This window comes from Ambystoma mexicanum, unplaced genomic scaffold (assembly GCF_040938575.1).
Source record: "Ambystoma mexicanum isolate Mex_15411 unplaced genomic scaffold, UKY_AmexF1_1 Mex_scaf10, whole genome shotgun sequence".
In the NCBI taxonomy this organism is placed as follows: Eukaryota; Metazoa; Chordata; class Amphibia; order Caudata; family Ambystomatidae; genus Ambystoma; species Ambystoma mexicanum.
This window is the reverse complement of record NW_027182325.1, coordinates 67501-77500: the sequence shown is the minus strand read 5'-3', so window position 1 is coordinate 77500 and position 10000 is coordinate 67501. Positions and strand designations below refer to the sequence as shown.

At 47.4% G+C, this 10000-nt stretch overlaps 24 non-coding genes and 10 pseudogenes across 24 annotated transcripts; all 34 read right to left on the bottom strand.

Annotated features, from left to right (window-relative positions):
• Positions 1 to 400: 400 nt before the first annotated feature.
• On the bottom strand, positions 401 to 509 carry LOC138546988 (5S ribosomal RNA; annotated as a pseudogene).
• Positions 510 to 615: 106 nt separating this feature from the next.
• On the bottom strand, positions 616 to 734 carry LOC138537627 (5S ribosomal RNA). Its single transcript, XR_011285757.1, has one exon. It is a non-coding gene; the product is annotated as a 5S ribosomal RNA (ribosomal RNA).
• A 431-nt stretch (positions 735 to 1165) lies between these two features.
• LOC138544856 (5S ribosomal RNA) lies at positions 1166 to 1274 on the bottom strand (annotated as a pseudogene).
• Positions 1275 to 1380: 106 nt separating this feature from the next.
• LOC138540512 (5S ribosomal RNA) lies at positions 1381 to 1499 on the bottom strand. The gene has a single exon (XR_011288557.1). It is a non-coding gene; the product is annotated as a 5S ribosomal RNA (ribosomal RNA).
• Positions 1500 to 1605: 106 nt separating this feature from the next.
• LOC138542787 (5S ribosomal RNA) lies at positions 1606 to 1714 on the bottom strand (annotated as a pseudogene).
• Positions 1715 to 1819: 105 nt separating this feature from the next.
• LOC138537638 (5S ribosomal RNA) lies at positions 1820 to 1938 on the bottom strand. The gene has a single exon (XR_011285767.1). It is a non-coding gene; the product is annotated as a 5S ribosomal RNA (ribosomal RNA).
• A 106-nt stretch (positions 1939 to 2044) lies between these two features.
• On the bottom strand, positions 2045 to 2163 carry LOC138538349 (5S ribosomal RNA). Its single transcript, XR_011286453.1, has one exon. It is a non-coding gene; the product is annotated as a 5S ribosomal RNA (ribosomal RNA).
• A 106-nt stretch (positions 2164 to 2269) lies between these two features.
• Positions 2270 to 2388, bottom strand: LOC138548632 (5S ribosomal RNA). The gene has a single exon (XR_011292426.1). It is a non-coding gene; the product is annotated as a 5S ribosomal RNA (ribosomal RNA).
• A 463-nt stretch (positions 2389 to 2851) lies between these two features.
• Positions 2852 to 2960, bottom strand: LOC138545885 (5S ribosomal RNA; annotated as a pseudogene).
• A 106-nt stretch (positions 2961 to 3066) lies between these two features.
• On the bottom strand, positions 3067 to 3185 carry LOC138540592 (5S ribosomal RNA). Its single transcript, XR_011288635.1, has one exon. It is a non-coding gene; the product is annotated as a 5S ribosomal RNA (ribosomal RNA).
• A 106-nt stretch (positions 3186 to 3291) lies between these two features.
• LOC138539128 (5S ribosomal RNA) lies at positions 3292 to 3410 on the bottom strand. Its single transcript, XR_011287206.1, has one exon. It is a non-coding gene; the product is annotated as a 5S ribosomal RNA (ribosomal RNA).
• A 106-nt stretch (positions 3411 to 3516) lies between these two features.
• Positions 3517 to 3635, bottom strand: LOC138541451 (5S ribosomal RNA). Its single transcript, XR_011289457.1, has one exon. It is a non-coding gene; the product is annotated as a 5S ribosomal RNA (ribosomal RNA).
• A 106-nt stretch (positions 3636 to 3741) lies between these two features.
• On the bottom strand, positions 3742 to 3860 carry LOC138539252 (5S ribosomal RNA). The gene has a single exon (XR_011287325.1). It is a non-coding gene; the product is annotated as a 5S ribosomal RNA (ribosomal RNA).
• A 106-nt stretch (positions 3861 to 3966) lies between these two features.
• On the bottom strand, positions 3967 to 4085 carry LOC138538013 (5S ribosomal RNA). The gene has a single exon (XR_011286128.1). It is a non-coding gene; the product is annotated as a 5S ribosomal RNA (ribosomal RNA).
• A 463-nt stretch (positions 4086 to 4548) lies between these two features.
• On the bottom strand, positions 4549 to 4657 carry LOC138544855 (5S ribosomal RNA; annotated as a pseudogene).
• A 106-nt stretch (positions 4658 to 4763) lies between these two features.
• Positions 4764 to 4882, bottom strand: LOC138547264 (5S ribosomal RNA). Its single transcript, XR_011291111.1, has one exon. It is a non-coding gene; the product is annotated as a 5S ribosomal RNA (ribosomal RNA).
• A 106-nt stretch (positions 4883 to 4988) lies between these two features.
• LOC138541284 (5S ribosomal RNA) lies at positions 4989 to 5107 on the bottom strand. Its single transcript, XR_011289293.1, has one exon. It is a non-coding gene; the product is annotated as a 5S ribosomal RNA (ribosomal RNA).
• A 106-nt stretch (positions 5108 to 5213) lies between these two features.
• Positions 5214 to 5322, bottom strand: LOC138542785 (5S ribosomal RNA; annotated as a pseudogene).
• Positions 5323 to 5427: 105 nt separating this feature from the next.
• Positions 5428 to 5546, bottom strand: LOC138541101 (5S ribosomal RNA). The gene has a single exon (XR_011289116.1). It is a non-coding gene; the product is annotated as a 5S ribosomal RNA (ribosomal RNA).
• Positions 5547 to 5652: 106 nt separating this feature from the next.
• LOC138538338 (5S ribosomal RNA) lies at positions 5653 to 5771 on the bottom strand. The gene has a single exon (XR_011286442.1). It is a non-coding gene; the product is annotated as a 5S ribosomal RNA (ribosomal RNA).
• Positions 5772 to 5877: 106 nt separating this feature from the next.
• Positions 5878 to 5996, bottom strand: LOC138548631 (5S ribosomal RNA). The gene has a single exon (XR_011292425.1). It is a non-coding gene; the product is annotated as a 5S ribosomal RNA (ribosomal RNA).
• Positions 5997 to 6459: 463 nt separating this feature from the next.
• On the bottom strand, positions 6460 to 6568 carry LOC138545884 (5S ribosomal RNA; annotated as a pseudogene).
• A 106-nt stretch (positions 6569 to 6674) lies between these two features.
• On the bottom strand, positions 6675 to 6793 carry LOC138547263 (5S ribosomal RNA). The gene has a single exon (XR_011291110.1). It is a non-coding gene; the product is annotated as a 5S ribosomal RNA (ribosomal RNA).
• Positions 6794 to 6899: 106 nt separating this feature from the next.
• LOC138540412 (5S ribosomal RNA) lies at positions 6900 to 7018 on the bottom strand. The gene has a single exon (XR_011288461.1). It is a non-coding gene; the product is annotated as a 5S ribosomal RNA (ribosomal RNA).
• Positions 7019 to 7124: 106 nt separating this feature from the next.
• LOC138542132 (5S ribosomal RNA) lies at positions 7125 to 7243 on the bottom strand. The gene has a single exon (XR_011290120.1). It is a non-coding gene; the product is annotated as a 5S ribosomal RNA (ribosomal RNA).
• A 106-nt stretch (positions 7244 to 7349) lies between these two features.
• Positions 7350 to 7468, bottom strand: LOC138537238 (5S ribosomal RNA). The gene has a single exon (XR_011285380.1). It is a non-coding gene; the product is annotated as a 5S ribosomal RNA (ribosomal RNA).
• A 463-nt stretch (positions 7469 to 7931) lies between these two features.
• LOC138544854 (5S ribosomal RNA) lies at positions 7932 to 8040 on the bottom strand (annotated as a pseudogene).
• A 106-nt stretch (positions 8041 to 8146) lies between these two features.
• On the bottom strand, positions 8147 to 8265 carry LOC138549469 (5S ribosomal RNA). Its single transcript, XR_011293252.1, has one exon. It is a non-coding gene; the product is annotated as a 5S ribosomal RNA (ribosomal RNA).
• A 106-nt stretch (positions 8266 to 8371) lies between these two features.
• On the bottom strand, positions 8372 to 8490 carry LOC138536795 (5S ribosomal RNA). Its single transcript, XR_011284958.1, has one exon. It is a non-coding gene; the product is annotated as a 5S ribosomal RNA (ribosomal RNA).
• A 106-nt stretch (positions 8491 to 8596) lies between these two features.
• LOC138542784 (5S ribosomal RNA) lies at positions 8597 to 8705 on the bottom strand (annotated as a pseudogene).
• A 105-nt stretch (positions 8706 to 8810) lies between these two features.
• LOC138537637 (5S ribosomal RNA) lies at positions 8811 to 8929 on the bottom strand. The gene has a single exon (XR_011285766.1). It is a non-coding gene; the product is annotated as a 5S ribosomal RNA (ribosomal RNA).
• Positions 8930 to 9035: 106 nt separating this feature from the next.
• Positions 9036 to 9154, bottom strand: LOC138538326 (5S ribosomal RNA). The gene has a single exon (XR_011286431.1). It is a non-coding gene; the product is annotated as a 5S ribosomal RNA (ribosomal RNA).
• A 106-nt stretch (positions 9155 to 9260) lies between these two features.
• Positions 9261 to 9379, bottom strand: LOC138548630 (5S ribosomal RNA). Its single transcript, XR_011292424.1, has one exon. It is a non-coding gene; the product is annotated as a 5S ribosomal RNA (ribosomal RNA).
• A 463-nt stretch (positions 9380 to 9842) lies between these two features.
• LOC138545883 (5S ribosomal RNA) lies at positions 9843 to 9951 on the bottom strand (annotated as a pseudogene).
• Positions 9952 to 10000: the final 49 nt, after the last annotated feature.

Below are 10000 nucleotides of genomic sequence, written 5' to 3'. Positions count from 1 at the left end.
CTTGCAACATGATACCACGCTCATCGCTCGATCAGGCTCGATCAGGCGAGATATATAAGACTGGTGGGCCCATTCAGGACTCCTATGTCTGGTAGGATAACTTTAATTCATCCATCCTGTGTCTGTTGCAGGGAGGTGGAGAGAACAATCAACACAATAATGGTTTTCTTTCATGCCTCTTGAAGGACTCAATATTCTCTGTACTGCATTACATGTGAAAGTCGATTTATTACCCATGAACACACTACCTGTATGCTAATTCTATGTAAAAAGGTAGCTCCAGCCCTCATGATGTTGTCCAACATTTCCGCTATAAAACGGGATACAATTATTTTGGAAACATACCAAATTTGAAAAATAATTGAGAAGTTGCGCAATTACTAATCATGGAGCACAAAAAAGCCTACAGCACCTGGTATTCCCAGGCAGTCTCCCATCCAGGTACTAACTAGGCCTGACCCTGCTTAGCTTCCGAGATCAGGCACATTCAGTGTGGTGTGGCCGTAGGCTCTGGGCCTAGTGAGTTTTGTACTTTTAAGCATCTAGTCGGCTAGACCTTGCAGTTTTAAAAGGCAATTGAGAAAGGGCTCACTTCCTGAACTTGGAGCACAAAAAAGCCTACAGCACCTGGTATTCCCAGGCGGTCTCCCATCCAGGTACTAACTTGGCCTGACACTGCTTAACTTCCGAGATCAGTCGAGATCGGGTGCATTCAGTGTGGTGTGGCCGTAGGCTCTAGGAATGCTAAGAATATTACTCTTATGCATTTGCATTTAGTAAGCTAAGCCATGCAGCCACTTGCAACATCAGGCGAGATATATAAGACTGGTGGGCCCATTCAGGGCTCCTATGTCTGGTAGGATAACTTTAATTCATCCATCCTGTGTCTGTTGCAGGGAGGTGGAGAGAACAATCAACACAATAATGGTTTTCTTTCATGCCTCTTGAAGGACTCAATATTCTCTGTACTGCATTACATGTGAAAGTCGATTTATTACCCATGAACACACTACCTGTATGCTAATTCTATGTAAAAAGGTAGCTCCAGCCCTCATGATGTTGTCCAACATTTCCGCTATAAAACGGGATACAATTATTTTGGAAACATACCAAATTTGAAAAATAATTGAGAAGTTGCGCAATTACTAATCATGGAGCACAAAAAAGCCTACAGCACCTGGTATTCCCAGGCAGTCTCCCATCCAGGTACTAACTAGGCCTGACCCTGCTTAGCTTCCGAGATCGGGCGCATTCAGTGTGGTGTGGCCGTAGGCTCTGGGCCTAGTGAGTTTTGTACTTTTAAGCATCTAGTCGGCTAGACCTTGCAGTTTTGAAAGGCAATTGTGAAATGGCTCACTTCCTGAACTTGGAGCACAAAAAAGCCTACAGAACCTGGTATTCCCAGGTGGTCTCCCATCCAGGTACTAACTAGGCCCGACACTGCTTAGCTTCCGAGATCAGACGAGATCGGGCGCAATCAGTGTGGTGTGGCCGTAGGCTCTGGGCCTAGTGAGTTTTGTACTTTTAAGCATCTAGTCAGCTAGACCTTGCAATTTTGAAAGGCAATTGAGAAATGGCTCACTTCCTGAACTTGGAGCACAAAAAAGCCTACAGCACCTGGTATTCCCAGGCGGTCTCCCATCCAGGTACTAACTAGGCCCGACCCTGCTTAGCTTCCGAGATCGGGCGCATTCAGTGTGGTGTGGCCGTAGGCTCTGGGCCTAGTGAGTTTGTACTTTTAAGCATCTAGTCGGCTAGACCTTGCAGTTTTGAAAGGCAATTGTGAAATGGCTCACTTCCTGAACTTGGAGCACAAAAAAGCCTACAGCACCTGGTATTCCCAGGTGGTCTCCCATCCAGGTACTAACTAGGCCCGACACTGCTTAGCTTCCGAGATCAGACGAGATTGGGCGCATTCAGTGTGGTGTGGCCGTAGGCTCTGGGCCTAGTGAGTTTTGTACTTTTAAGCATCTAGTCGGCTAGACCTTGCAGTTTTGAAAGGCAATTGAGAAATGGCTCACTTCCTGAACTTGGAGTACAAAAAAGCCTACAGCACCTGGTATTCCCAGGCGGTCTCCCATCCAGGTACTAACTAGGCCCGACACTGCTTAGCTTCTGAGATCAGACGAGATCAGGCGCATTCAGTGTGGTGTGGCCGTAGGCTCTGGGCCTAGTGAGTGTTGTACTTTTAAGCATCTAGTCGGCTAGACCTTGCAGTTTTAAAAGGCAATTGAGAAAGGGCTCACTTCCTGAACTTGGAGCACAAAAAAGCCTACAGCACCTGGTATTCCCAGGCGGTCTCCCATCCAGGTACTAACTAGGCCTGACACTGCTTAACTTCCGAGATCAGACGAGATCGGGTGCATTCAGTGTGGTGTGGCCGTAGGCTCTAGGAATGCTAAGAATATTACTCTTATGCATTTGCATTTAGTAAGCTAAGCCATGCAGCCACTTGCAACATGATACCACGCTCATCGCTCGATCAGGCTCGATCAGGCGAGATATATAAGACTGGTGGGCCCATTCAGGACTCCTATGTCTGGTAGGATAACTTTAATTCATCCATCCTGTGTCTGTTGCAGGGAGGTGGAGAGAACAATCAACACAATAATGGTTTTCTTTCATGCCTCTTGAAGGACTCAATATTCTCTGTACTGCATTACATGTGAAAGTCGATTTATTACCCATGAACACACTACCTGTATGCTAATTCTATGTAAAAAGGTAGCTCCAGCCCTCATGATGTTGTCCAACATTTCCGCTATAAAACGGGATACAATTATTTTGGAAACATACCAAATTTGAAAAATAATTGAGAAGTTGCGCAATTACTAATCATGGAGCACAAAAGAGCCTACAGCACCTGGTATTCCCAGGCAGTCTCCCATCCAGGTACTAACTAGGCCTGACCCTGCTTAGCTTCCGAGATCGGGCACATTCAGTGTGGTGTGGCCGTAGGCTCTGGGCCTAGTGAGTTTTGTACTTTTAAGCATCTAGTCGGCTAGACCTTGCAGTTTTGAAAGGGAATTGTGAAATGGCTCACTTCCTGAACTTGGAGCACAAAAAAGCCTACAGCACCTGGTATTCCCAGGTGGTCTCCCATCCAGGTACTAACTAGGCCCGACACTGCTTAGCTTCCGAGATCAGACGAGATCGGGCGCATTCAGTGTGGTGTGGCCGTAGGCTCTGGGCTTAGTGAGTTTTGTACTTTTAAGCATCTAGTCGGCTAGACCTTGCAGTTTTGAAAGGCAATTGAGAAATGGCTCACTTCCTGAACTTGGAGCACAAAAAAGCCTACAGCACCTGGTATTCCCAGGTGGTCTCCCATCCAGGTACTAACTAGGCCTGACACTGCTTAGCTTCCGAGATCAGACGAGATCGGGCGCAATCAGTGTGGTGTGGCCGTAGGCTCTGGGCCTAGTGAGTTTTGTACTTTTAAGCATCTAGTCAGCTAGACCTTGCAGTTTTGAAAGGCAATTGAGAAATGGCTCACTTCCTGAACTTGGAGCACAAAAAAGCCTACAGCACCTGGTATTCCCAGGCGGTCTCCCATCCAGGTACTAACGAGGCCCGACACTGCTTAGCTTCCGAGATCAGACGAGATCGGGCGCATTCAGTGTGCTGTGGCCGTAGGCTCTGGTTCTTGTGAGTTTTGTACTTTTAAGCATCTAGTCGGCTAGACCTTGCAGTTTTGAAAGGCAATTGAGAAATGGCTCACTTCCTGAACTTGGAGTACAAAAAAGCCTACAGCACCTGGTATTCCCAGGCGGTCTTCCATCCAGGTACTAACTAGGCCCGACACTGCTTAGCTTCTGAGATCAGACGAGATCAGGCACATTCAGTGTGGTGTGGCCGTAGGCTCTGGGCCTAGTGAGTTTTGTACTTTTAAGCATCTAGTCGGCTAGACCTTGCAGTTTTAAAAGGCAATTGAGAAAGGGCTCACTTCCTGAACTTGGAGCACAAAAAAGCCTACAGCACCTGGTATTCCCAGGCGGTCTCCCATCCAGGTACTAACTAGGCCTGACACTGCTTAACTTCCGAGATCAGTCGAGATCGGGTGCATTCAGTGTGGTGTGGCCGTAGGCTCTAGGAATGCTAAGAATATTACTCTTATGCATTTGCATTTAGTAAGCTAAGCCATGCAGCCACTTGCAACATGATACCACGCTCATCGCTCGATCAGGCTCGATCAGGCGAGATATATAAGACTGGTGGGCCCATTCAGGACTCCTATGTCTGGTAGGATAACTTTAATTCATCCATCCTGTGTCTGTTGCAGGGAGGTGGAGAGAACAATCAACACAATAATGGTTTTCTTTCATGCCTCTTGAAGGACTCAATATTCTCTGTACTGCATTACATGTGAAAGTCGATTTATTACCCATGAACACACTACCTGTATGCTAATTCTATGTAAAAAGGTAGCTCCAGCCCTCATGATGTTGTCCAACATTTCCGCTATAAAACGGGATACAATTATTTTGGAAACATACCAAATTTGAAAAATAATTGAGAAGTTGCGCAATTACTAATCATGGAGCACAAAAAAGCCTACAGCACCTGGTATTCCCAGGCAGTCTCCCATCCAGGTACTAACTAGGCCTGACCCTGCTTAGCTTCCGAGATCGGGCGCATTCAGTGTGGTGTGGCCGTAGGCTCTGGGCCTAGTGAGTTTTGTACTTTTAAGCATCTAGTCGGCTAGACCTTGCAGTTTTGAAAGGCAATTGTGAAATGGCTCACTTCCTGAACTTGGAGCACAAAAAAGCCTACAGCACCTGGTATTCCCAGGTGGTCTCCCATCCAGGTACTAACTAGGCCCGACACTGCTTAGCTTCCGAGATCAGACGAGATCGGGCGCAATCAGTGTGGTGTGGCCGTAGGCTCTGGGCCTAGTGAGTTTTGTACTTTTAAGCATCTAGTCAGCTAGACCTTGCAGTTTTGAAAGGCAATTGAGAAATGGCTCACTTCCTGAACTTGGAGCACAAAAAAGCCTACAGCACCTGGTATTCCCAGGCGGTCTCCCATCCAGGTACTAACGAGGCCCGACACTGCTTAGCTTCCAAGATCAGACGAGATCGGGCGCAATCAGTGTGGTGTGGCCGTAGGCTCTGGGCCTAGTGAGTTTTGTACTTTTAAGCATCTAGTCAGCTAGACCTTGCAATTTTGAAAGGCAATTGAGAAATGGCTCACTTCCTGAACTTGGAGCACAAAAAAGCCTACAGCACCTGGTATTCCCAGGCGGTCTCCCATCCAGGTACTAACTAGGCCCGACCCTGCTTAGCTTCCGAGATCGGGCGCATTCAGTGTGGTGTGGCCGTAGGCTCTGGGCCTAGTGAGTTTGTACTTTTAAGCATCTAGTCGGCTAGACCTTGCAGTTTTGAAAGGCAATTGTGAAATGGCTCACTTCCTGAACTTGGAGCACAAAAAAGCCCACAGCACCTGGTATTCCCAGGTGGTCTCCCATCCAGGTACTAACTAGGCCCGACACTGCTTAGCTTCCGAGATCAGACGAGATTGGGCGCATTCAGTGTGGTGTGGCCGTAGGCTCTGGGCCTAGTGAGTTTTGTACTTTTAAGCATCTAGTCGGCTAGACCTTGCAGTTTTGAAAGGCAATTGAGAAATGGCTCACTTCCTGAACTTGGAGTACAAAAAAGCCTACAGCACCTGGTATTCCCAGGCGGTCTCCCATCCAGGTACTAACTAGGCCCGACACTGCTTAGCTTCTGAGATCAGACGAGATCAGGCGCATTCAGTGTGGTGTGGCCGTAGGCTCTGGGCCTAGTGAGTGTTGTACTTTTAAGCATCTAGTCGGCTAGACCTTGCAGTTTTAAAAGGCAATTGAGAAAGGGCTCACTTCCTGAACTTGGAGCACAAAAAAGCCTACAGCACCTGGTATTCCCAGGCGGTCTCCCATCCAGGTACTAACTAGGCCTGACACTGCTTAACTTCCGAGATCAGACGAGATCGGGTGCATTCAGTGTGGTGTGGCCGTAGGCTCTAGGAATGCTAAGAATATTACTCTTATGCATTTGCATTTAGTAAGCTAAGCCATGCAGCCACTTGCAACATGATACCACGCTCATCGCTCGATCAGGCTCGATCAGGCGAGATATATAAGACTGGTGGGCCCATTCAGGACTCCTATGTCTGGTAGGATAACTTTAATTCATCCATCCTGTGTCTGTTGCAGGGAGGTGGAGAGAACAATCAACACAATAATGGTTTTCTTTCATGCCTCTTGAAGGACTCAATATTCTCTGTACTGCATTACATGTGAAAGTCGATTTATTACCCATGAACACACTACCTGTATGCTAATTCTATGTAAAAAGGTAGCTCCAGCCCTCATGATGTTGTCCAACATTTCCGCTATAAAACGGGATACAATTATTTTGGAAACATACCAAATTTGAAAAATAATTGAGAAGTTGCGCAATTACTAATCATGGAGCACAAAAGAGCCTACAGCACCTGGTATTCCCAGGCAGTCTCCCATCCAGGTACTAACTAGGCCTGACCCTGCTTAGCTTCCGAGATCGGGCACATTCAGTGTGGTGTGGCCGTAGGCTCTGGGCCTAGTGAGTTTTGTACTTTTAAGCATCTAGTCGGCTAGACCTTGCAGTTTTGAAAGGGAATTGTGAAATGGCTCACTTCCTGAACTTGGAGCACAAAAAAGCCTACAGCACCTGGTATTCCCAGGTGGTCTCCCATCCAGGTACTAACTAGGCCCGACACTGCTTAGCTTCCGAGATCAGACGAGATCGGGCGCAATCAGTGTGGTGTGGCCGTAGGCTCTGGGCCTAGTGAGTTTTGTACTTTTAAGCATCTAGTCAGCTAGACCTTGCAGTTTTGAAAGGCAATTGAGAAATGGCTCACTTCCTGAACTTGGAGCACAAAAAAGCCTACAGCACCTGGTATTCCCAGGCAGTCTCCCATCCAGGTACTAACGAGGCCCGACACTGCTTAGCTTCCGAGATCAGACGAGATCGGGCGCATTCAGTGTGGTGTGGCCGTAGGCTCTGGTTCTTGTGAGTTTTGTACTTTTAAGCATCTAGTCGGCTAGACCTTGCAGTTTTGAAAGGCAATTGAGAAATGGCTCACTTCCTGAACTTGGAGTACAAAAAAGCCTACAGCACCTGGTATTCCCAGGCGGTCTTCTATCCAGGTACTAACTAGGCCCGACACTGCTTAGCTTCTGAGATCAGACGAGATCAGGCACATTCAGTGTGGTGTGGCCGTAGGCTCTGGGCCTAGTGAGTTTTGTACTTTTAAGCATCTAGTCGGCTAGACCTTGCAGTTTTAAAAGGCAATTGAGAAAGGGCTCACTTCCTGAACTTGGAGCACAAAAAAGCCTACAGCACCTGGTATTCCCAGGCGGTCTCCCATCCAGGTACTAACTAGGCCTGACACTGCTTAACTTCCGAGATCAGTTGAGATCGGGTGCATTCAGTGTGGTGTGGCCGTAGGCTCTAGGAATGCTAAGAATATTACTCTTATGCATTTGCATTTAGTAAGCTAAGCCATGCAGCCACTTGCAACATGATACCACGCTCATCGCTCGATCAGGCTCGATCAGGCGAGATATATAAGACTGGTGGGCCCATTCAGGACTCCTATGTCTGGTAGGATAACTTTAATTCATCCATCCTGTGTCTGTTGCAGGGAGGTGGAGAGAACAATCAACACAATAATGGTTTTCTTTCATGCCTCTTGAAGGACTCAATATTCTCTGTACTGCATTACATGTGAAAGTCGATTTATTACCCATGAACACACTAACTGTATGCTAATTCTATGTAAAAAGGTAGCTCCAGCCCTCATGATGTTGTCCAACATTTCCGCTATAAAACGGGATACAATTATTTTGGAAACATACCAAATTTGAAAAATAATTGAGAAGTTGCGCAATTACTAATCATGGAGCACAAAAAAGCCTACAGCACCTGGTATTCCCAGGCAGTCTCCCATCCAGGTACTAACTAGGCCTGACCCTGCTTAGCTTCCGAGATCGGGCGCATTCAGTGTGGTGTGGCCGTAGGCTCTGGGCCTAGTGAGTTTTGTACTTTTAAGCATCTAGTCGGCTAGACCTTGCAGTTTTGAAAGGCAATTGTGAAATGGCTCACTTCCTGAACTTGGAGCACAAAAAAGCCTACAGCACCTGGTATTCCCAGGTGGTCTCCCATCCAGGTACTAACTAGGCCCAACACTGCTTAGCTTCCGAGATCAGACGAGATCGGGCACAATCAGTGTGGTGTGGCCGTAGGCTCTGGGCCTAGTGAGTTTTGTACTTTTAAGCATCTAGTCAGCTAGACCTTGCAGTTTTGAAAGGCAATTGAGAAATGGCTCACTTCCTGAACTTGGAGCACAAAAAAGCCTACAGCACCTGGTATTCCCAGGCGGTCTCCCATCCAGGTACTAACGAGGCCCGACACTGCTTAGCTTCCGAGATCAGACGAGATCGGGCGCAATCAGTGTGGTGTGGCCGTAGGCTCTGGGCCTAGTGAGTTTTGTACTTTTAAGCATCTAGTCAGCTAGACCTTGCAATTTTGAAAGGCAATTGAGAAATGGCTCACTTCCTGAACTTGGAGCACAAAAAAGCCTACAGCACCTGGTATTCCCAGGCGGTCTCCCATCCAGGTACTAACTAGGCCCGACCCTGCTTAGCTTCCGAGATCGGGCGCATTCAGTGTGGTGTGGCCGTAGGCTCTGGACCTAGTGAGTTTGTACTTTTAAGCATCTAGTCGGCTAGACCTTGCAGTTTTGAAAGGCAATTGTGAAATGGCTCACTTCCTGAACTTGGAGCACAAAAAAGCCTACAGCACCTGGTATTCCCAGGTGGTCTCCCATCCAGGTACTAACTAGGCCCGACACTGCTTAGCTTCCGAGATCAGACGAGATTGGGCGCATTCAGTGTGGTGTGGCCGTAGGCTCTGGGCCTAGTGAGTTTTGTACTTTTAAGCATCTAGTCGGCTAGACCTTGCAGTTTTGAAAGGCAATTGAGAAATGGCTCACTTCCTGAACTTGGAGTACAAAAAAGCCTACAGCACCTGGTATTCCCAGGCGGTCTCCCATCCAGGTACTAACTAGGCCCGACACTGCTTAGCTTCTGAGATCAGACGAGATCAGGCGCATTCAGTGTGGTGTGGCCGTAGGCTCTGGGCCTAGTGAGTGTTGTACTTTTAAGCATCTAGTCGGCTAGACCTTGCAGTTTTAAAAGGCAATTGAGAAAGGGCTCACTTCCTGAACTTGGAGCACAAAAAAGCCTACAGCACCTGGTATTCCCAGGCGGTCTCCCATCCAGGTACTAACTAGGCCTGACACTGCTTAACTTCCGAGATCAGACGAGATCGGGTGCATTCAGTGTGGTGTGGCCGTAGGCTCTAGGAATGCTAAGAATATTACTCTTATGCATTTGCATTTAGTAAGCTAAGCCATGCAGCCACTTGCAACATGATACCACGCTCATCGCTCGATCAGGCTCGATCAGGCGAGATATATAAGACTGGTGGGCCCATTCAGGACTCCTATGTCTGGTAGGATAACTTTAATTCATCCATCCTGTGTCTGTTGCAGGGAGGTGGAGAGAACAATCAACACAATAATGGTTTTCTTTCATGCCTCTTGAAGGACTCAATATTCTCTGTACTGCATTACATGTGAAAGTCGATTTATTACCCATGAACACACTACCTGTATGCTAATTCTATGTAAAAAGGTAGCTCCAGCCCTCATGATGTTGTCCAACATTTCCGCTATAAAACGGGATACAATTATTTTGGAAACATACCAAATTTGAAAAATAATTGAGAAGTTGCGCAATTACTAATCATGGAGCACAAAAGAGCCTACAGCACCTGGTATTCCCAGGCAGTCTCCCATCCAGGTACTAACTAGGCCTGACCCTGCTTAGCTTCCGAGATCGGGCACATTCAGTGTGGTGTGGCCGTAGGCTCTGGGCCTAGTGAGTTTTGTACTTTTAAGCATCTAGTCGGCTAGACCT